The sequence below is a fragment of the Cherax quadricarinatus genome, chromosome 71 (assembly GCF_038502225.1).
Source record: "Cherax quadricarinatus isolate ZL_2023a chromosome 71, ASM3850222v1, whole genome shotgun sequence".
Taxonomy (NCBI): Eukaryota; Metazoa; Arthropoda; class Malacostraca; order Decapoda; family Parastacidae; genus Cherax; species Cherax quadricarinatus.
In genome coordinates this window covers 7,005,017-7,027,755 of record NC_091362.1, presented here as the reverse complement: position 1 = coordinate 7,027,755, position 22,739 = coordinate 7,005,017, and the positions used below count along the sequence as shown (strand labels likewise).

The 22,739-nt window shown below is 41.7% G+C and overlaps 1 protein-coding gene across 4 annotated transcripts in view; it reads right to left on the bottom strand.

The window, feature by feature from the left end:
* LOC128700408 (uncharacterized) overlaps nucleotides 1–14,796 on the bottom strand; it is a 70,658-nt gene extending 55,862 nt beyond the window's left edge. Inside the window, exon 1 of one of the 4 annotated variants that reach the window (XM_070099986.1) lies at nucleotides 14,617–14,796. The gene's annotated coding sequence lies outside the window, so the exon portion shown is untranslated. Of the gene's footprint in view, nucleotides 1–14,359; nucleotides 14,378–14,456; nucleotides 14,595–14,616 lie in introns of those variants that run through there. The other 3 variants (XM_070099982.1, XM_070099983.1, XM_070099985.1) reach the window with 3 other exon arrangements.
* Nucleotides 14,797–22,739: the final 7,943 nt, after the last annotated feature.

The following is a 22,739-nucleotide window of genomic DNA, read 5'->3' as shown; positions in this document are numbered from 1 at the left end:
CCCTTCCTGTCTTCCATAAGCCAGTAAGTCTTTTCAATAAAGGTAGGTAATGTTTATATTTATTTATATTTCTCACTGTTTTCTGTATGTAAAACTATATTTCTTCTTTAAAATGAATTTTTTGTGAATATTTTTGGATGTCTGGAATGGATTAACTGGATTTACATTATTTCTTATGGGAAACATTGCTTTGACTTTTGAACAATTTGAGCTTCTGGAACGGATTACGGCTGAAACTTGAGGTTCCACTGTGTATACGTACACGTACGCACAGGTACGTACACAGGTATGTACACATGTATACACGTACACACGTACATGCGCACACGTACACACGTACACGCGCGCACACACGTACACACGTACACGCACACACGTATACACATGTACACACGTACACACACGTACCTAGTAGCGATCAGTGAAGAGGTGGGGCCAGGAGCTCGGACTCGAACCCCGCAACCTCAACTAGGTGAGTACAACTAGGTGAGTACATGTGTACACACACACACACACACGTGTACACACACACGTGTACACACACACGTGTACACACACACACGTACACACACGTACACACACACACGTACACACACACACGTACACACACACACGTACACACACACACGTACACACACACACGTACACACACACACGTACACACACACACGTACACACACACACGTACACACACACACGTACACACACACGTACACACACACACGTACACACACACACGTACACACACACACGTACACACACACACGTACACACACACACGTACACACACACACGTACACACACACACGTACACACACACACGTACACACACACACGTACACACACACACGTACACACACACACGTACACACACACACGTACACACACACACGTACACACACACACGTACACACACACACGTACACACACACACGTACACACACACACGTACACACACACACGTACACACACACACGTACACACACACACGTACACACACACACGTACACACACACACGTACACACACACACGTACACACACACACGTACACACACACACGTACACACACACGTACACACACACACGTACACACACACACGTACACACACACACGTACACACACACACGTACACACACACACGTACACACACACGTACACACACACACGTACACACACACACGTACACACACACACGTACACACACACACGTACACACACACACGTACACACACACACGTACACACACACACGTACACACACACGTACACACGTACACACACACACGTACACACACACACGTACACACACACACAGGGGCCAGGAGCTAGGACTCGACCCCTGCAACCACAAATAGGTGAGTACACGCAGTAGGGCCCCACTTATACGATAGGTTAGGTTCCAGGCTATCACCGGCAAGAGGACATTGCCAGAAGTGGTCATTGCCAGAAAGCAGTATGCCATTTTTATCCACTTATAAATGCATGTAAATGCCAGACAACAAGTTTACGCTAACTTACATTAAGTTGATAACAGAACTAGACATTAAAAAACACAATAAAAAGTAAATTACATACACAGTACATTCATTACTTACCTTAAATTATTATAATCAAAAAGAAGCGCTAAACCACAAGGGCTATACAGCGCTGCAGGGCAAGAAGTCAGGTGTAAGTGGCCCAGGCTCCCCATCCCAAACTTTATACAGTGGACCCTCGACCAACGATATTAATCCGTTCCCGAGAGCTCATCTTTAGTCAAAATTATCGTTAGTCGAGTTAATTTTCCCCATAAGAAATAATGGAAATCAAATTAATCTGTTCCTGACACCCCAAAGTATTGAAAAAAAAAATTTTTTTTACCATATGAAATATTAATTTTAACCCCTTCAGGGTCTAAGGCCAAAATCTGAAGTGGTGCTCCAGTGTCCAAGAAATTTTGAAAAAAATTATTTTTTCTTAAAGAATTAAAGGGCATATTTTTGTGAAGGTAATAAGACAAAAAAAAAAATTCTGATCAGTAGTTACCGAGAGGTTTGTCCAAAATGACCTAGTGGCGGCAACATCGACGATTTCCATATACGCGCATTACTTTACTTAGCAGTTTTTGTAGTTTTTTTTTTCTTTTCCAATTTTTTTCTTTTCCTACTAACATTTGGGGCCTGAGAGACCAATACTGTATATAATGTATATATATAAACTCACTGTATTGAACACAATAACCACACTAAAGTTATTATCATATTATTGTTTACCACTGTGGTTTATTACAATAAACATGCACAAATCTTGTATAATACTAATGTTCTATCATATATTTACATATTTGCAATCACTGGACATGGTTTTAGAACTGCTGGAGCTTGTGGAACTCCTTGAAACAAGGCACCATGCACAGAGGTACCTTACATTCCTCACACACAAACCGAGTGTCTTTGCGTCTTTGTTGCCGTCGTTTTGTTTGTGCACAGACGATGCATCTCTTCTGAGCAAATTTCTTCCGAGTTGAAGGAAGCTGTATTATGAAATGATCACCTTCCCTCCTCAAGCGCTTGGGTATATCCTGAGGAGTTCAAGGACCTTGTTGTATAGCAGGTGTTGTTACCTGGTACTTCATCGAGTTGTCTGACAACAGACAAACAAAATTCACCATACGGTGGTCTGTTGCCAGTCTTTATTTGGTACTTATTACAGTGGACCCCCGCATAACGATGGCATCACATAGCGATTATTTCGCATACCGCTTACTTTAATTGCAAAAATTTTGCCTCACATACCGCTTAAAAACCCGCTTACCGATTTTCTTCCGAGACGCGCTCACATGTTCCGCCGGTGGCATTGTTTACCAGCCAGCCTCCGCGGTAACATCCAAGCATACAATCGGAATATTTCGTATTATTACAGTGTTTTCGGTGCTTTTTCTGGAAAATAAGTGACCATGGGCCCCAAGAAAGCTTCTAGTGCCAACCCTACAGCAATAAGAACATAAGAACATAAGAACGAAGGAACACTGCAGAAGGCAGGTTGTATAATAAACCCCAATCAACCATCGCTACTATTGGTGGTACAGCTGCTGCTGCTGCACTGTCAGCTGCTGCTGCTGCTGCTGCTGCACTGTCAGCTGCTGCTGCTGCTGTAGCACCGTTGTTGGTGTGGCTTATTGAGAATACCAAGAAACAATTAACCCCAGAGGATTTGCCACCCAGGATAACCCAAAAAAGTCAGTGTCATCGAAGACTGTCTAACTTATTTCCATTGGGGTCCTTAATCTTGTCTCCCAGGATGCAACCCACACAAGTCGACTAACACCCAGGTGAACAGGGAAAAATGCCTGGAACTAGTTTACCTGGAGTTTACCTGGAGAGAGTTTCGGGGGTCAACGCCCCCGCGGCCCGGTCTGTGACCAGGCCTCCTGGTGGATCAGCGCCTGATCAACCAGGCTGTTGCTGCTGGCTGCACGCAAACCAACGTACGAGCCACAGCCCGGCTGATCAGGAACTGCCTTTAGGTGCTTGTCCAGTGCCAGCTTGAAGACTGCCAGGGGTCTGTTGGTAATCCCCCTTATGTGTGCTGGGAGGCAGTTGAACAGTCTCGGTCCCCTGACACTTATTGTATGGTCTCTTAACGTGCTAGTGACACCCCTGCTTTTCATTGGGGGGATGGTGCATCGTCTGCCAAGTCTTTTGCTTTCGTAGTGAGTGATTTTCGTGTGCAAGTTCGGTACTAGTCCCTCTAGGATTTTCCAGGTGTATATAATCATGTATCTCTCCCTCCTGCGTTCCAGGGAATACAGGTTTAGAAACCTCAAGCGCTCCCAGTAATTGAGGTGTTTTATCTCCGTTATGCGCGCCGTGAAAGTTCTCTGTACATTTTCTAGGTCGGCAATTTCACCTGCCTTGAAAGGTGCTGTTAGAGTGCAGCAATATTCCAGCCTAGATAGAACAAGTGACCTGAAGAGTGTCATCATGGGCTTGGCCTCCCTAGTTTTGAAGGTTCTCATTATCCATCCTGTCATTTTTCTAGCAGATGCGATTGATACAATGTTATGGTCCTTGAAGGTGAGATCCTCCGACATAATCACTCCCAGGTCTTTGACGTTGGTGTTTCGCTCTATTTTGTGGCCAGAATTTGTTTTGTACTCTGATGAAGATTTAATTTCCTCATGTTTACCATATCTGAGTAATTGAAATTTCTCATCGTTGAACTTCATATTGTTTTCTGCAGCCCACTGAAAGATTTGGTTGATGTCCGCCTGGAGCCTTGCAGTGTCTGCAATGGAAGACACTGTCATGCAGATTCGGGTGTCATCTGCAAAGGAAGACACGGTGCTGTGGCTGACATCCTTGTCTATGTCGGATATGAGGATGAGGAACAAGATGGGAGCTAGTACTGTGCCTTGTGGAACAGAGCTTTTCACCGTAGCTGCCTCGGACTTTACTCTGTTGACGACTACTCTCTGTGTTCTGTTAGTGAGGAAATTATAGATCCATCGACCAACTTTTCCTGTTATTCCTTTAGCGCGCATTTTGTGCGCTATTACGCCATGGTCACACTTGTCGAAGGCTTTTGCAAAGTCTGTATATATTACATCTGCATTCTTTTTGTCTTCTAGTGCATTTAGGACCTTGTCGTAGTGATCCAGTAGTTGAGACAGACAGGAGCGACCTGTTCTAAACCCATGTTGCCCTGGGTTGTGTAACTGATGGGTTTCTAGATGGGTGGTGATCTTGCTTCTTAGGACCCTTTCAAAGATTTTTATGATATGGGATGTTAGTGCAATTGGTCTGTAGTTCTTTGCTGTTGCTTTACTGCCCCCTTTGTGGAGTGGGGCTATGTCTGTTGTTTTTAGTAACTGAGGGACGACCCCCGTGTCCATGCTCCCTCTCCATAGGATGGAAAAGGCTCGTGATAGGGGCTTCTTGCAGTTCTTGATGAACACAGAGTTCCATGAGTCTGGCCCTGGGGCAGAGTGCATGGGCATGTCATTTATCGCCTGTTCGAAGTCATTTGGCGTCAGGATAACATCGGATAGGCTTGTGTTAATCAAATTTTGTGGCTCTCTCATAAAAAATTCATTTTGATCTTCGACTCTCAGTCTGGTTAGCGGCTTGCTAAAAACTGAGTCATACTGGGACTTGAGTAGCTCACTCATTTCCTTGCTGTCATCTGTGTAGGACCCATCTTGTTTAAGTAGGGGCCCAATACTGGACGTTGTTCTCGATTTTGATTTGGCATAGGAGAAGAAATACTTTGGGTTTCTTTCGATTTCATTTATGGCTTTTAGTTCTTCCCGCGATTCCTGACTCCTAAAGGATTCTTTTAGCTTAAGTTCGATGCTTGCTATTTCTCTGACCAGTGTCTCCCTGCGCATTTCTGATATATTGACCTCTTTTAGCCGCTCTGTTATTCTTTTCCGTCGCCTGTAAAGGGAGCGCCTGTCTCTTTCTATTTTACATCTACTCCTCCTTTTTCTTAGAGGAATAAGCCTTGTGCATACATCGAGTGCCACCGAGTTAATCTGTTCTAGGCATAAGTTTGGGTCTGTGTTGCTTAGTATATCTTCCCAGCTTATATCGGTTAGGACTTGGTTTACTTGGTCCCACTTTATGTTTTTGTTATTGAAGTTGAATTTGGTGAATGCTCCCTCGTGACTAGTCTCATTTTGTCGGTCTGGGGCTCCACGCATACATGTCTGAACCTCAATTATGTTGTGATCTGAGTATATTGTTTTTGATATGGTGACATTTCTTATCAGATCATCATTGTTAGTGAAGATGAGGTCTAGTGTATTCTCCAGTCTAGTAGGCTCTATTATTTGCTGGTTTAAATTGAATTTTGTGCAGAGATTTAAAAGCTCGTGTGAGTGTGAGTTTTCATCAGAGCTGCCTCCTGGTGTTATTACTGCAACAATATTATTTGCTATATTCCTCCATTTTAGGTGCCTTAAGTTGAAATCCCCCAGGAGCAAGATGTTGGGTGCAGGAGCTGGAAGATTTTCCAGACAGTGGTCAATTTTTAACAGCTGTTCCTGGAATTGCTGGGATGTTGCATCCGGAGGCTTGTAGACTACCACAATGACTAGGTTTTGGTTCTCGACCTTTACTGCTAAAACTTCCACTACGTCATTTGAGGCATTAAGCAGTTCTGTGCAAACAAGTGACTCTGCAATGTACAGGCCAACCCCCCCCTTTTGCCTGTTCACTCTGTCACATCTGTATAGGTTGTAACCTGGGATCCATATTTCGTTGTCCAAGTGATCCTTTATGTGGGTCTCAGTGAAAGCCGCGAACATTGCCTTTGCCTCTGCAAGCAGTCCACGGATGAAAGGTATTTTGTTGTTTATTGCTGGCTTTAGACCCTGTATATTTGCAAAGAAGAATGTTATCGGACTGGTGGTATTGTTGGTACTGGGGGGGGATTTTTTTTCCGGCATTAGTATCTGTATCTGTTGGTTTGGAGTGGAGGCCATCGACTGTGGTTCCACTCCAGGAATGACTGGATTTGGTGTACGATTTCTGCCATTTCCTGCCAGTTTTTTTTCCTTCCTGGCACTAAAAAACCTCTCCCTCTTGAGTGGCTGTGGCTACCCAGGTTTTCCCATGGCCTGGATGTTTTGTATCTTTTTGTCCCCTTTAGATGGTATGCCTGGCAATTTAAGTTATAGCACAGTCTTTCCTGTACTGAAGAGGTACACATTTCAGGGTGAAAAAGCTTACAGGAAGGGAGTTTGCATTTTCCTGTTGTCATATGGGCATGACATTTTCTAGGGTGGTCATAGTTGCATGTCCCATCTGTTTTTCCAGATTTCCCATGCCAGCAGATACCAAGTGCATAGTATGTGCACAGGCTTGGTTTCCGTTTGCCTTGGGTTTCTGTGACTGTATTCCCTGTTGGTGCATGTTTCCCTGTCTTATTCCTATCCTCCTTAGCACCAACAATGGAGCTCCCACCAGTTGTTTTTGGTAATTTATCCTCACTATTGCTATTGGAGTCCTCTTGTTTGCTATTTCCTGCGGTATTTCTGGTTTGCAATATTGGTTTTATCTTATCTTTGACTACACTTGTTTCCCTACTATGGCTCCTGTCCTCTATGAGGTCATTTATATGTATTCCTTCCTGCGTATAATTCCCGACTACCTGGACAAAATCTCCAGCTTCACCATTACTGTCTACCAGGACAGTATCTCCAGCTTCACCATTTCTGTCTCCCAGGACAGCACCTCCAGCTTCACCATTACTGTCTCCCAGGACAGCACTATCAGACAGCCTATCACATTTACTGACTACCAGGACATCACCTCCAGCCTTACAGTTTGTGACTACATGGCCAGTATCAAGGGCAGTACCATTCAGCCCGGACTTTTTATGTTCCCATCTGTTGTAGAAAGCTTCCAGGTTTTCTATGAAAGCAGCTTTGATGTTATCCTCTTTTAATACCCTTGTGATTTTAGTCCACAGATTTTCCTCATTTGGGCATACCCAAAAACACTTCTCTGTTTTAATACTGCTTGTAGCTAGTTCTGGGATATCTGCACAAGGAGCGTGACACCAATTTCCACAAAAATGACAATTTATCCATGTGGTAGCCCGTTTGTTTGACTGACCACAGACTACACACAGCTTCATAATGATTTGAATGGTTGATTTACTGCAAGTCTACTAGCAACCTCTTGAATATTATATTAATAACCTTAAATGAAGCTCTAGCTATTTGTATTTCTGTTTCTAACTCTTTTTGTATATTGGACAGCTTACCGTCACGTTCCTGATTTTTAATGTTTGTGTTTATAAGGGCGCCTACAAACCCATCCGTTTACAGTCTGCTTTATTGTCCAACGAAACTGTTTGAAACCAGTCCCGGGTTCGGACCAGTCAAGGTTCGGACCAGTCAAGGGTTCGGACCAGTCGATCTGCTCTGATCAGTGGGTCACTTATTTAAAACATACTGGTCGGTGATTTGAGCTAACACATGAAGGATCTACTGGAAATTATCTACCCGAGTAATATGTGATTTGACTGATACAAAAGTATAACTTGCGTGTTGAAGAGCCGGTGATATCTGGCAGCTCCTACAATGACGTACAGTCGACCTCTTTGTTTATCAATCGCTGTATCTGGCTTTTCTATTTTTGTTTTTTTCCGTCTCCACCACAATAAATGCTATATTATCACTATAGTTGACTGGTGCAAATTTTGGAGGAAGGACGCTTTTTCTGTAGTAATAATTGCTTCTCGTTGTGTATATTGCGACCGCTGGTAACTACAGGTTATATGAAATTCACAGTAACGTCTCGTATTTCAAGAAAATGAAACTAATGAAAGTCACTCCACTCCACTAAGTACCATTATAATACTGGTTAGTTGCTACTACAACACTGTATTCTGCTATTCACTGGTATCACTAGATTATATGCGAGTACACTAGCAGGCCAGGAAGATTATTAAAAACAGCTGACCTGTGGTAAGTTTCTGGCGACTTCTGGCACCTGCCTCTATAGGCTTATCACTTCATTTACAAATTCAAATGACACTTTAGCCTTTATCATCAATATACTAGGGAGCCACTGTAGTATACACTATACACTATGTATACTCAATGCTTTCAGGGAGACTTTCTTTCCTCTGACAACGTTCAATTATTATTATTTTTTTTTTTTTTTTTTTTTTTCACACGGGAAACAGGCCTATGATTCCCCTCTGGCAGTAAACTCTGCTAGGTAGTGCACACTAATTCTCCTTTTTTGACTCAGTATATAATGTTTTCCGCCCAAGATTGGTTCCAGGCGCTAGAGGGATGTATCGTATAGGATTGATGACACAAATTAAAGTTCTAGCACGTAAGAGCGACCGTGAAAACACCAGAAAGCCGGGAGCACAACCTGGTGTCCTGGTACTTACCACCTACAGTACAGTGTTACTAGTGCTCATATTGGTGAATTTAAAGCCAGCAAAGGTTGGTTTGAGAGATTTAAGAATCGTAGTGGCATACACAGTGTGATAAGGCCTGTTCTGGAAGAAAATGCCAAACAGGACCTACAGTACTCAGGAGGAAAAGGCATTCCCAGGACACAGTGTCTCATCAGTCATTGCTGCATCTTCAATAAAGGTAAGTGTCATTTATTCTTCATTTAGTAGACTAGTACATGCACAATATATACTGTGCATGTACTACTCTACTATTGTGCATGTATCCTTCTCTTTGTGTGTGGGAAAATGTATATTTCATGTGGTAAAATTTTTTTTTTCATACTTTTGGGTGTCTTGCACAGATTAATTTTATTTCCATTATTTCTTATGGGGAAAATTCATTCACATAACGATTATTTCGCATAACAATTACCCCTCTTGCACGGATTAAAATCGTTAACCGGGGGTCCACTGTATATGCATTGAAATGTCCACGAGATGGAATAAAAGTTTCATGTACCACTTGTAACTTTTACGAACACAATCAACAAAACCAATCTGCACGTCACATTTGTCAACCAAGCGCATGTTTTATGTATAATCAATCACTGTCACTGGTTTTCGAATACGTTCATTAGTCACTCGATCAACTTTGCCACTGTCTTGCATTTCATTACGGTGAATGGTTGCCAACAATGTGACATCTCGTTTGTCATGCCACGATGTCATTGGCAGTAAACACCTGCACATCATCACCACGAGCACCTGCGTTGAGCTTGGGCATATGTTTACGATTAGAATGCACTGTGCCACACACATCTGTCTTGTTCACTCGCAAGAAATCACTGAGTAATGGGCTTGTGTACCAGTTATCGGTACATAATGTATGCCCCTTACCAAGATAAGGTGCCATCATGCTTCTCGCTACGTCACCTGAGATACCCAATAACATCTTGGTATCTTTCAACGTTTTACTTCCCGTGTATACAACAATATCCAATACCAGGCCACTGTCACAGTCACAGAGTACAAACAGTTTTATACCAGAGCGTTTCCTCTTGCTCGGTATATACTGCTTGAATGACAGCCTACCTTTGAACAAAATCAAAGACTCGTCAATTGCAAGATTCTTGAATGGACAAAAGTACAGTGGACCCACGCTTAACGATCACCTCCCAATGCGACCAATTATGTAAGTGTATTTATGTAAGTGCGTTTGTACGTGTATGTTTGGGGGTCTGAAATGGACTAATCTACTTCACAATATTCCTTATGGGAACAAATTCAGTCAGCACTGGCACCTGAACATACTTCTGGTATGAAAAAATATCGTTAACCGGGGTCCACTGTATATGCTGAACTTTTGTTTGAGATCCATAAAAACATTTCTAATCTTGTATAACCTGTCACTTCTGTCAGGCCTGGTTTTGTCAGAGAAGTGCAACATACGTAACAGTAAGATAAACCTGTTCACTGGGATGATTTCACTGAAGACCGGGGTAGAAATTAGCCGATCTGTGGACCAGTATGCTTTTATATTATGCTTATAGACATGAGGCATAAGCATTATTGTTGCAAAAAGCAAATACATTTCTGCAACAGTCGTCTCTTTCCACCGGTGTAGTCTTGACTGTGGTGATATGATCGTATTTGCCATGGTGTACTCAAAATACTTATTACTTTCCTTGACAATAGTTTCCATCAATGGCTGGTCAAAGAATAATTCAAAGAATTCCAGTTCATTGGCCGTGGTTCCAAGGGGACAAGTAGGTAGAATTCCACTTTAAGAGTCATCAAAGTGGTGGGGCTTGGGAACAAAATTGGGATTTTGCTGCCAATCCCAGATACGGTTTGCTGGTGGATACTGGACATTATAGGCTGGTTGTGCGGGTAGTTGTGGTTGTGGTGGGCTGGTGGCTGACGCTCCGCTTTGTCTTTGAACTGAGGAGTCAGCAGCGTGGGTCCCAGCCTGGGCCGGTGAGTCACGCATGGCCGTGGCACTACCATCACCACTACCACCATCTGCTGATGCCTGTGGTCTATCCATGCCAAGTGTAGCCACATCATCCTCACTATCACTATCTATACCTGGTGTAGGGCCACGGGATGTACTCCGGGATGTACTCCGTCCCCTGGGCACAGCATAGGGTACACTACCCGAGCGCATGTGGCGGCGTACGTACCGACGCTTCACTGGTGAATATGATTCCTCACTATCACTACTTGAATGATCGTCAAGAGCAATAAAATCACAATCCACGTCACTATCATCATTACTGAAGTCAGAGGCCTGGCCACGCGAAAATAATAGTTTTCTCTTGCGTTGTGGTACAACTGACTGACTGAGGAGTGCCTACACCAGAGGTAGAAGGTTGAGGATCGTCAGGGTTTTCTGCACTGTTATCGATATCCTGGTCATTCCTTTCGGTCACTAACTGATCAAAGCCAAAGAATTTGTCTTCAGTTCCATTTCCATCAGTGTCAGAACTGTCAGATAGGAAGAGGAGAGTCCCAATTTTCCGTGGAGTGAGAGCTGCCTTGCGACGAGGCATGGTGAACATGGGTAACTGAGCCGGTGTTCCCACAATGCTATGCGGGCGCCTAGATTTTTTGTTCATGGCGCACACCCACCACGCAGACCCGTTCTCTCACATGTAGGCCTATGAGTGCTTTCGCGCTAAATTTGACGGTGCTAGAATTTTGGCATAGATCTACGGTTTGGACACTCAACGTGAAGCCGTAGATCTACGGGACGGACCCTGAAAGGGTTAATGGAAGTGAGGACAATCCACCCCATCCCCATTAGTCTATTGTAACCAGAGTTTGTTGTATACTATCAAATTATGCTCTAGTAATTTTCTCAATATAGACATCACGCTGACTTGGCAATAATTCAATGGCAATGATTTATCTGCTGTTTTGAAAGATGGCAAATACCTTTGACGAGTTCAGCATTTTTCTGCTCCCAGAGGCCGGTGCTTGATATTTAACTTAGGATTGCCAACATTTAACTTAATGTATATTACTGACCTTACAATACAGCCAATATTTAACATAACCTACATCAATGACCTTGCCAATACTTCTTAAGTACTAAAACTTGTTCTGTTTGCAAATGACAACTCTTATCTCCTATTCAAATCTGGTTTTTCTCAATCATAGTTGAGAAGCTCAAAAGATATCAGAGTATCAATAGCTACCATAGATTCACTCTTAACAGCGACAAATTTTTTTTACATAATGTTTGGAAAGAACTTCAAATGTACAACTCAGTACGTATATTGATAAATAATTTGCTCATTTCAAGACCAAATGAGAGAAAATTTCTAGGTCTATCTTGAGGCCAATTTAAAATTCAACACTTATGTCCGGCACATAACAAAAGAGGTTTCCACAACAGACATCTTCTCTTTAGATTCATTACTATGTACCTCAAACAGAATTACTTAACACTAGTCTCTAATCAATCCTTACTTCACCTATGACATTTGTGCCTGGGGCTCTACCCAGTACTAGAATAAATCACCTGAAGCCTATAGTAACAAAAAGCTGCCATACAAATGATAAATCACACAAGTGTTAGACAACACACCTCCACTCTTCGAAAGTTTAACTTGCTCAACATAGTAAACATTCACTCTCGCTACTGTACCTATTATATATACAGGATAATTAAATCAAATATAAACCCAACTCTGAACTCTTCCTGAAAAGCTGCAACAAAACTTTTAGGCAACTCAACCTGAGTAAAAATTAAATAGGTACAAAAGACCCCAAAAAATTTGAAACTGCCAGAATATTCCAAGTTTACCTGGAGAGAGTTCCAGGGGTCAACGCCCCCGCGGCCCAGTCTGTGACCAGGCCTCCTGGTGTTTCTATCTGGTATTTCCTATCTCCCAATCTCTTCAAAACTATTGTTAAAATGAACCTCATTTCCCCAGTGATAAATGATAGCAACAACTATGTTCAAACACATACAGTCTTCATCCTCCTCAACTTGTTTCTGTTTTTTCTACTAGCATATATTGAACCATGTTTCAATATACATGTATGTTATTTTGCTGAGAATTTCACACAGAATGTACAAGTGTTGTACCTAACTTTTACTATGTATGCTGATAAAATGTAATGCAAAAGAAGTTATCTGAAGATGAGTTCATATATGAATGACTCGCCATTTTTTCAAGACGATTTTTTATTAACTTCCTGTTAATACCATGTACAGATTCCCAAATAAATCATACCACATAATTCTTACAGCTAGACCAAGTTTTTTTTCCCAAAATACTGTGCATCCTATGGGCTTTCTGATTATATTTTCTAAAGCGGGTTATTTGTGTATTGGATATAAAGAATCTTAATCTTATATAATATTAAGTAACCCAATATTTAACCTGGGATACCACACTATCCTAGGTCACATACTGAGGGGCCACAGTTCGAATCCTTGCATGGGTGGAAACGATGGGCACGTTTCCTTACATACGTTATCCCTGTTCACCTAGCATAAGTAGGTACCTGGGTGTTAGTCGACTGTTGAGGATTGCAGCCTGGGGGCGGTAGTATACCTTACAGCTGGGCTTTCACACAAGCTGAGGTAACATAACAGGTCTTAGCCTGTAAAATTAAAAAAGAAATTAACCTGGGATAACCCAACACCTACCCCAGAAAAACCCAACACCTACCCTAGAAAACCCAACACCTACCCTAGAAAAACCCAACACCTACCCTAGAAAAACCCAACACCTACCCCAGAAAAACCCAACACCTACCCTAGAAAAACCCAACACCTACCCCAGAAAAACCCAACACCTACCCTAGAAAAACCCAACACCTACCCTAGAAAAACCCAACACCTACCCTAGAAAAACCCAACACCTACCCTAGAAAAACCCAACACCTACCCTAGAAAAACCCAACACCTACCCCAGAAAAACCCAACACCTACCCCAGAAAAACCCAACACCTGCCCCAGAAAAACCCAACACCTACCCTAGAAAAACCCAACACCTACCCTAGAAAAACCCAACACCTACCCTAGAAAAACCCAACACCTGCCCTAGAAAAACCCAACACCTACCCCAGAAAAACCCAACACCTACCCCAGAAAAACCCAACACCTGCCCTAGAAAAACCCAACACCTACCCCAGAAAAACCCAACACCTACCCCAGAAAAACCCAACACCTGCCCCAGAAAAACCCAACACCTACCCCAGAAAAACCCAACACCTACCCTAGAAAAACCCAACACCTACCCCAGAAAAACCAAACACCTACCCCAGAAAAACCCAACACCTACCCTAGAAAAACCCAACACCTACCCCAGAAAAACCAAACACCTACCCTAGAAAAACCCAACATCTACCCCAGAAAAACCCAACACCTACCCTAGAAAAACCCAACACGTACCCCAGAAAAACCCAACACCTGCCCTAGAAAAACCCTTGTTTTACCTAGTTAACGCGGTACGAGTACCAAGTACAAGACATTTTTTCCGCCATGGACTCGACCTGGAGTACAAGTGGACAAAGTACGTAATGGAGAAGCTACCTCTGGACTCCTGACTTGTTGCAACCACAAAAACTATTTTCCGCCTTCAAATCAACCCAGCAGCGAACTCTCTGATCTCAACCTTAAGACGAGACGCAGGCAGTGTCTCAGGGGTGTAGCTACACCTACACGGGCTACAATCTACCAGAAATGTACTCACAGTTGCGAGAAAATAGTTTTCCCGAGTATAATGGAGATGGAGGAGGTAGTGGAGTGATGGGTCGCTCTCACACGTTTTCTATGATGCTCCACGTCTCTCAACCCTTGCCTCCAAGTCTCTGGCTAAGACTTCGCCTACTCCATGTAATCTTCAATCATCACCACTGATGGCTTTACAAGCTGCTGTATTCACTTTCTGCAATGTTTTCATTGCGGTTGTAATCATTACATTCATAAACGTGTGATATGTAGCTTGTTGTATCCAAATAAAGCCATGTAGTATGATTTAAATGCATAGGATACCATTACAATGTAATCACTTCCATACGCTCCTGAAGAAAAAATAAAACAAGAAACACTAAACAACATTACTGAATAAATTCTACTGTATATTTTGTTAGCAATACTTTACTAGGTATACGTTAATATATACATATATCATCTAAAATTATAATGGCTGTTGCTAGGTCAATCCCCAGGCTCAGGGTTGCCAGATTGACCATTACATGGCCAAATTGGTGATAATTCAAATTTAAGGGTTACAATGTGGGGTTTACAGGTTTTGGGTATTGTGTGGTTTACATGTTATAAAATACTAATTACAGAGGGGGCCACTAGGACACCTAACCTGGCTAGGCATTTAACGTAAGAAAGAAGGAACACTGCGACAGGCCTACTGATCCAAGCGGAGTAGGTCCATGTTTCCCCCCCGGATAATCCCAATGACCCCCCCAGCCGGGTCATCTCCACTCAAGGATGGAGCACTGCACCAGACCCAGCAGCACAAGCTAGTCAGGTCAACTCACACCCACCCACACCCACTCATGTATTTATCTAACCTATTTTTAAAACTACACAACGTTTTAGCCTCAATAACTGTACTCGGGAGTTTGTTCCAATCATCCACAACTCTATTACCATACCAGTGCTTTCCTATATCATTCCTGAATCTGAATTTTTCCAACTTGAAACAATTGCTGCCGAGTCCTGTCATGGCTGGAAATTTTCAGCACGCTATTTACATCCCCTTTATTTATTCCTGTTTTCCATTTATACACCTGGAGTTTACCTGGAGAGAGTTCCGGGGGTCAACGCCCCCGCGGCCCGGTCTGTGACCAGGCCTCTTGGTGGATCAGAGCCTGATCAACCAGGCTGTTGCTGCTGGCTGCACGCAAACCAACGTACGAGCCACAGCCCGGCTGATCAGGAACTGACTTTAGGTGCTTGTCCAGTGCCAGCTTGAAGACTGCCAGGGGTCTGTTGGTAATCCCCCTTATGTGTGCTGGGAGGCAGTTGAACAGTCTCGGGACCCTGACACTTATTGTATGGTCTCTTAACGTGCTAGTGACACCCCTGCTTTTCATTGGGGGGATGGTGCATCGTCTGCCAAGTCTTTTGCTTTCGTAGTGAGTGATTTTCGTGTGCAAGTTCGGTACTAGTCCCTCTAGGATTTTCCAGGTGTATATAATCATGTATCTCTCCCTCCTGCGTTCCAGGGAATACAGGTTTAGGAACCTCAAGCGCTCCCAATAATTGAGGTGTTTTATCTCCGTTATGCGCGCCGTGAAAGTTCTCTGTACATTTTCTAGGTCGACAATTTCACCTGCCTTGAAAGGTGCTGTTAGTGTGCAGCAATATTCCAGCCTAGATAGAACAAGTGACCTGAAGAGTGTCATCATGGGCTTGGCCTCCCTAGTTTTGAAGGTTCTCATTATCCATCCTGTCATTTTTCTAGCAGATGCGATTGATACAATGTTATGGTCCTTGAAGGTGAGATCCTCCGACATGATCACTCCCAGGTCTTTGACGTTGGTGTTTCGCTCTATTTTGTGGCCAGAATTTGTTTTGTACTCTGATGAAGATTTAATTTCCTCATGTTTACCATATCTGAGTAATTGAAATTTCTCATCGTTGAACTTCATATTGTTTTCTGCAGCCCACTGAAAGATTTGGTTGATGTCCGCCTGGAGCTTTGCAGTGTCTGCAATGGAATAAGTAAGTAAGTAAGTAAGTTTATTCAGGTATACACAAATACAGTTACATAGAATTATCATACATAGCAGCATATGTGTAGAGAACCTAGGATAACCCAAAAAAGTCAGACAGAGTGACTTATTTCCATTGGGGTCCTTTTACCTTATTATTATAGTATAAAGGTTATAATATTTTCTTATTATTCTACAATGAAGATAACATCTTATTATCATACTAAAAAGACTATCTGCTACACCAAGGTCATTAAGACTATCTACAATACGAGGGTCATTACAAGGAATAAGGTAAAAATTACACGTATGTTAGCTAAAAAATAGAAAATCATTCCCCTCCCTTTCTGTAGCTACATTCATCAGACACCTTTTGGCACTCTTCTTGAACTGGTTCACGCTATGACTGGCTTTGACATGTGCGGGTAGTCTGTTCCATTCCTTTATTGCTGTACAATAAAAGGTGTTTGAAGCCTGGCCACTGACTGTGGGTACTACAAAGTTGTGCTCTCTCCCCCTAGTACTATGATTGCTTTGGTTCCCAACCTTGACAAAATTGACAGCAAGATATTCTGGACATTGTTTGTGAGCAATTTTATAAACATGATTTAGCTTCAGTTGTTTTACTCTGTCTTCAACATTCAGCATATCCAACTGCTGTAATTCATCCTGGCCTACATGTTCTCTTGGTCCCAGCCCCAGGATGAATCTTACGATTTTGTTCTGGGTGATTTGCAGTCTATCTTTCAGTTTTTTTGTCAAGGCAGAGTACCAAGAAGAGCAAGCGTAATCCATATGGCATTGTATAAGGGCTAGACATAGGGTCCTGCGAGCCTCAGTAAGTAGACACTGTGCTTGTCTATACAGGAACTACAGTTTGGCATTCGCTTTCTTTACTACACTGTTCCCTATCAATTCTCCTGACATGCATGGGTCAAAGGGGATTCCCAAATATTTTACTGATGAAACCAAAGTGATGGGCTCCCCATTACATTGAACATTAAAATTATTTACCCTTCTCAGTTTATGTTTCGTGCCAAAGAGAATGGCTTCAGTTTTCCCTAGGTGTAATGATAGTTTGTTGTCTACTAACCATTTGCTGCAGGACTCCAGTTCCAGTGTTAAAACATTAGCAATATCTTGTGGGTCTTTACCTTACACTAACAGAGCACTGTCATCTGCATACAGTAGGAGTTTGCACTTGACACTGATAGGCATATCATTGACATAACATAAGAATAATAAGGGACCCAGAATACTACCTTGGGGAACTCCACATGTTATCGGCAGGGGTTCTGATTCTGTTTTGTTGATTTTGACTATTTGTCTCCTGTTGCTAAGGTAGGACTTAAACCAGTCTACAGAACCTATACCAATAGCTTGAAGTTTATTACATAATATATTGTGGTTGACAGTATCGAAGGCCTTTTGCAGGTCTAAGGTTACCATGCCTATGAGGTTCCCCTTTGACATTTCAGTTCTCAGGTAATCCATCAGATTAATAAGGGAGGTGTCGGTTGAGTAGGATCTTCTAAAGCCCGATTGATAGCTATGGAGAATGTTGTTGTCATTAAGGTACTTAACTACTTGAGAATACACCGCCCTCTCTAGAATTTTAGATATACTGAGTATACTAACAGGCCTATAGTTGCTTACATCAGGCCTACTATTTTTCTTGAAGATAGGAGTGACTCTGGCCTCCTTGAACCCCTCCGGTACTGTATTAGTGGTGATTGATAGATTTATTATGTGAGCAATAGGGATTGACAGTTCAGAAGCACCATCTTTTAGGAACTTAGACGGGATGTTATCAGGGCCTGTGCTCTTAGTTGGGTTTAACCTGCTTAGTTCTTTTTGAATAAAGTCATGAGATACACTTACTAGTTGACAACTGTTTGGGGTTACCCCTTTATTGGTATAGTATGTTTGAAACTTATCAGAGTCTGTGTTAAAGGTATTTGATGCAGCTGGTAGTTTACTTACTAGTGTTGATGCAACAGATGTGTAGTAGGAATTAAAGCAATTTGCCACCTTAGATGTTTCGTGGCATACCTCATTATCGATAGTGAGTACTATGTTAGACCTATCTACTGGCTTATGGCTATACCCCAACTGTTTTAGTTGTTGCCAGAGCTTTCTGGGGTTATGCTTATACTCTTCAATTTTTGAGCAGTAGTGCTTCGCCTTTGCTCCTTTTATAAGCCTCTGTACTCTGTTCCTCACCCTTTGGAATTCATTTAGTGCTGCAATATCCTGTCTGTTTGCTTTAAATCTTTTTAGCAGCTGGTCTCTGAATTTCATATTATCTAATATCTCAGTATTCATCCAGGGTTCAGTTCTTCGTTTAATCCTAACCTCTTTAACTGGTGCAATATTATCAAGGATGGTAGTGAACATTGTTTTGAATTTTTCCCAGGCATCGTTTACGTCCGTGCAACTTGTTATCTCTGTCCAGTCACAATTGTGTAGCCTATTTACCAGTGTTTCTTTACTGTAGTTTCTAGTTGACCTCATTTTTATTGTCCTGTGTAGGCCTATCCTATCCCTAGTTATTTTCCTGGTGCAGTAAATGATGAAATGATCACTAAGACCTGTGGTAATGACGCCTGACTGACTAATGTTCTCAGAGCGGTTACAAAGTATGTGGTCAATTAGGGTGGCTGAGAACTGTGTGATCCGGGTTGGAGTATTAATTAGTTGAGTGTAACTATTTAATCCTAGAATTTGCTTATACCTTTTGCATAGCCCGTTATTTTGCTGCTGAAAACAGATATTAAAGTCGCCCATGCATGCAGATTCGGGAGTCATCTGCAAAGGAAGACACGGTGCTGTGGCTGACATCCTTGTCTATGTCGGATACCCTTGTACTATAATATACTATACTATAATGTACTATAATATAGTTAAGACACTGAAGGAGTGAAATCCTTGAGTGTGTCTAACTGTAAGTGTATAGTCTAAAGTGAAGTACCTCAGAGACTTACTATAACAGTACTAAATATCTTCTGCTCTTCGAGGGTAAGAAATACTGAAGGAGTGAACGCCTTCAGGGTAACTATATTATAAGTGTATAGTCTAAAGTGAAGTACCTCAGAGACTTACTAAAACAGTACTAAATATCTTCTGCTCTTCTTACTGCTCTTCGAGGAAGTATCAGAAATACTGAAGCTCTTCGAGTGAACTCCTTCAGTGTGACTATATTATAAGTGTATAGTCTAAGGTGAAGTACCTCAGAGACTTACTATAACAGTACTAAATATCTTCTGCTCTTCGAGGGTAAGAAATACTGAAGGAGTGAACTTCAGTGTGGCTATATTATAAGTGTATAATCTAAGGTGAAGTACCTTACTATAACAGTAGGGTACTAAATATCTTCTGCTCTTCGAGGGTTAGAAACCATCCTCCCAAGATATAATCTTTAGTTGAAGACAAAGTGAAAGTCCAGAAGAACATCTTGAAACACAAGACTCGCCAGCTGGAAGACATCAATATGAAGAAATACGAGGAGAACATGCTGGTGGTCCTCGGATGTGAAAGAAATTACGTAGGCAGAAAAAGCTTTGAAAGCTTCTTGAAGGAAAATATTCTTATTTCCAAAGATACTGAAGATTTTGTTTTCCGGATGGAATTAATTCAACTATATGGAAAGTACGCAGTCGAGGCAGGACTACGACATGCTAATTCTATGGACTTTGGAAAACACTTAAGCACTTCTGGCGTAGGCATCAAGAGAATGAGTGCCAGGTATAACCTTGAGTATGCCTATCAAGGAATGACATGGATTGATACTTCTGGTAAAACTATTTATGAACGTAGTGTTAAGAGAAAAAAGCCTCTATTGGATGAAATTTCCCGAAAAAAACAAAAACTAGTAGACAGCAAAAAGAAGAAGGAACAGGAAAAAACCAAAGGAGAAGAAAAAAGAATGGAGAAGGAAGGTGAGGAAGATTCAAGCAGTGACAAGGAACTGCCACCTTCCACAACTGAACCAGAAGTACAGACTGATGAAGAATCTAACAAGGTCACAAGTCAGGAAACTACTACTGACAATGATTCTCTTATAAGTAATTACATAAACAACTTTATAGTTTCTACTGGAGCAGCAGCTGAGTCAGAAGAACAGCAAGAACAGGAGACCTTCATTCAGGGGCTTCTCTTCCCTGACAAACCACCAAAAGAACAGCAAGAACAGGAGACCTTCATTGAGGAGCTTCTCTTCCCTGACAAACCACCAAAAGAACAGCAAGAACTGGAGACCTTCATTGAGGAGCTTCTCTTCCCTGACAAACCACCAAATCCTGTAGAAGAAACAACTCCACCTGTCAACTTTGACACAAAGCCAGAGTCTGTACAGGAAACCCAAGATTATGATTTTGACCTGGATGCTCTCTTTCATTGAATCAATCCTTCTGGGCCGCTATCACTTGTAGTAACCAAGCAAGAACTACATCCACGGAAGAAGACCACAAAAAATATGTGAGGATATTTTCACAATTGAAAATTTTATTTTTAAATTTTTTTAAGAAGATATTATTATTTTTTAAATGAAAGGACTGATTTTAGTTGAGGTGATAGTATAATAATTATATAATGGAGTCTGTCTGTGTGAATAGTCCAGGTCAAGTACAGTAATATACTGTAGCTAAGACCTTGAAGTAATATAATATATTTAAGACCTTGAAGTACTATAATATATTAAAGAACTTGAAGTACTATAATATAGTTAAGACACTGAAGGAGTGAAATCCTTGAGTGTGTCTAACTGTAAGTGTATAGTCTAAAGTGAAGTACCTCAGAGACTTACTATAACAGTACTAAATATCTTCTGCTCTTCGAGGGTAAGAAATACTGAAGGAGTGAACTCCTTCAGTGTAACTATATTATAAGTGTATAGTCTAAAGTGAAGTACCTCAGAAACTTACTATAACAGTACTAAATATCTTCAGCATATATATAGGGCCGTAGAAGTGGCTTATATACCATAGTCAGGTGAGGCGAAGCAGGAGGAGGCGGGGTCAAAGTGGTACCATCCACTAGTCGAAGTAGGTCGTCATCCAGAGGTTGGACATATTCAAAGTTTATTCTCTATAAAGATTACAATGTTGAATTTACAGAATTTGGTTGTTGCGTGGTTTACATGTAGTTAAATAATGATTACAGAGTGTACCACTAGAACGCCTAGCATGGCTAGGCATTTCGGGCAGACTTAGTTTAATTCTTTATTTTAAAATATTACAAATTATGAGGTAAGTTGGTATTATGGCTAAGTGACTAAATACTAGTTTGTGAGTTTAGCAATGTGAATGCTTTTGTTTTGGCACAGTACATAGTTTCAGTATTGGAGTATCATAGGATTCATTATTTTAAGATTGAGATTAATATTTCTGTTTATGGTCAAATGGGTGAGTGAGTGTAAGTGTGAACCACCAGGTGGTATTCGTGTAGTTAGTTGATGGGGTTTATCAGGGAGATAAGATGTTTTCTAATGGTAGTTTTGAAGGTGATGAATGTGTCTGCACTTCTAGAGTTCTCAGGTAGGGTGTTCCAGATTTTAGGGCCTTTGACATACATTGAATTTTTGTACAGGTTTAGTCGGACATGGGGAATGTCGTAGAGATGTTTGTGTCTGGTGCTATGCCTGTGGGTTCTGTCACAACTATCAAGAAAGCGTTTTAGGTCAAGGTTGATATTGGAGTTTAAGGTCCTGTAGATGTAGATTGCACAGTAGTAAGTGTGGATGTACTGAACAGGGAGTAAGTTTAGATCTATGAAGAGTGGGGGGGGAGGGTGTAGCCAGGGATGGGATTTAGTGATTATTCTTACTGCAGCTTTTTGTTGGGTTATTATTGGCTTTAGGTGTGTTGCTGCAGTTGATCCCCAAGCACAAATAGCATAGGTGAGGTATGGATAAATAAGTGAGTGGTATTGTGTGAGAAGGGCATTTTGCGGCACGTAGTATCGTATCTTGGAGAGGATCCCAACTGTTTTGGATACTTTTTTGGTAATGTGTTGGATATGGGTGCTGAAATTCAGGTTGTCAAGGTATAGGCCTAGGAATTTGCCCTCATTATGTCTGGTAATTAGAGTGTTGTCGATCTTAATGTTAAATTGTGCATCTCCTGCTCTGCTACCAAACATA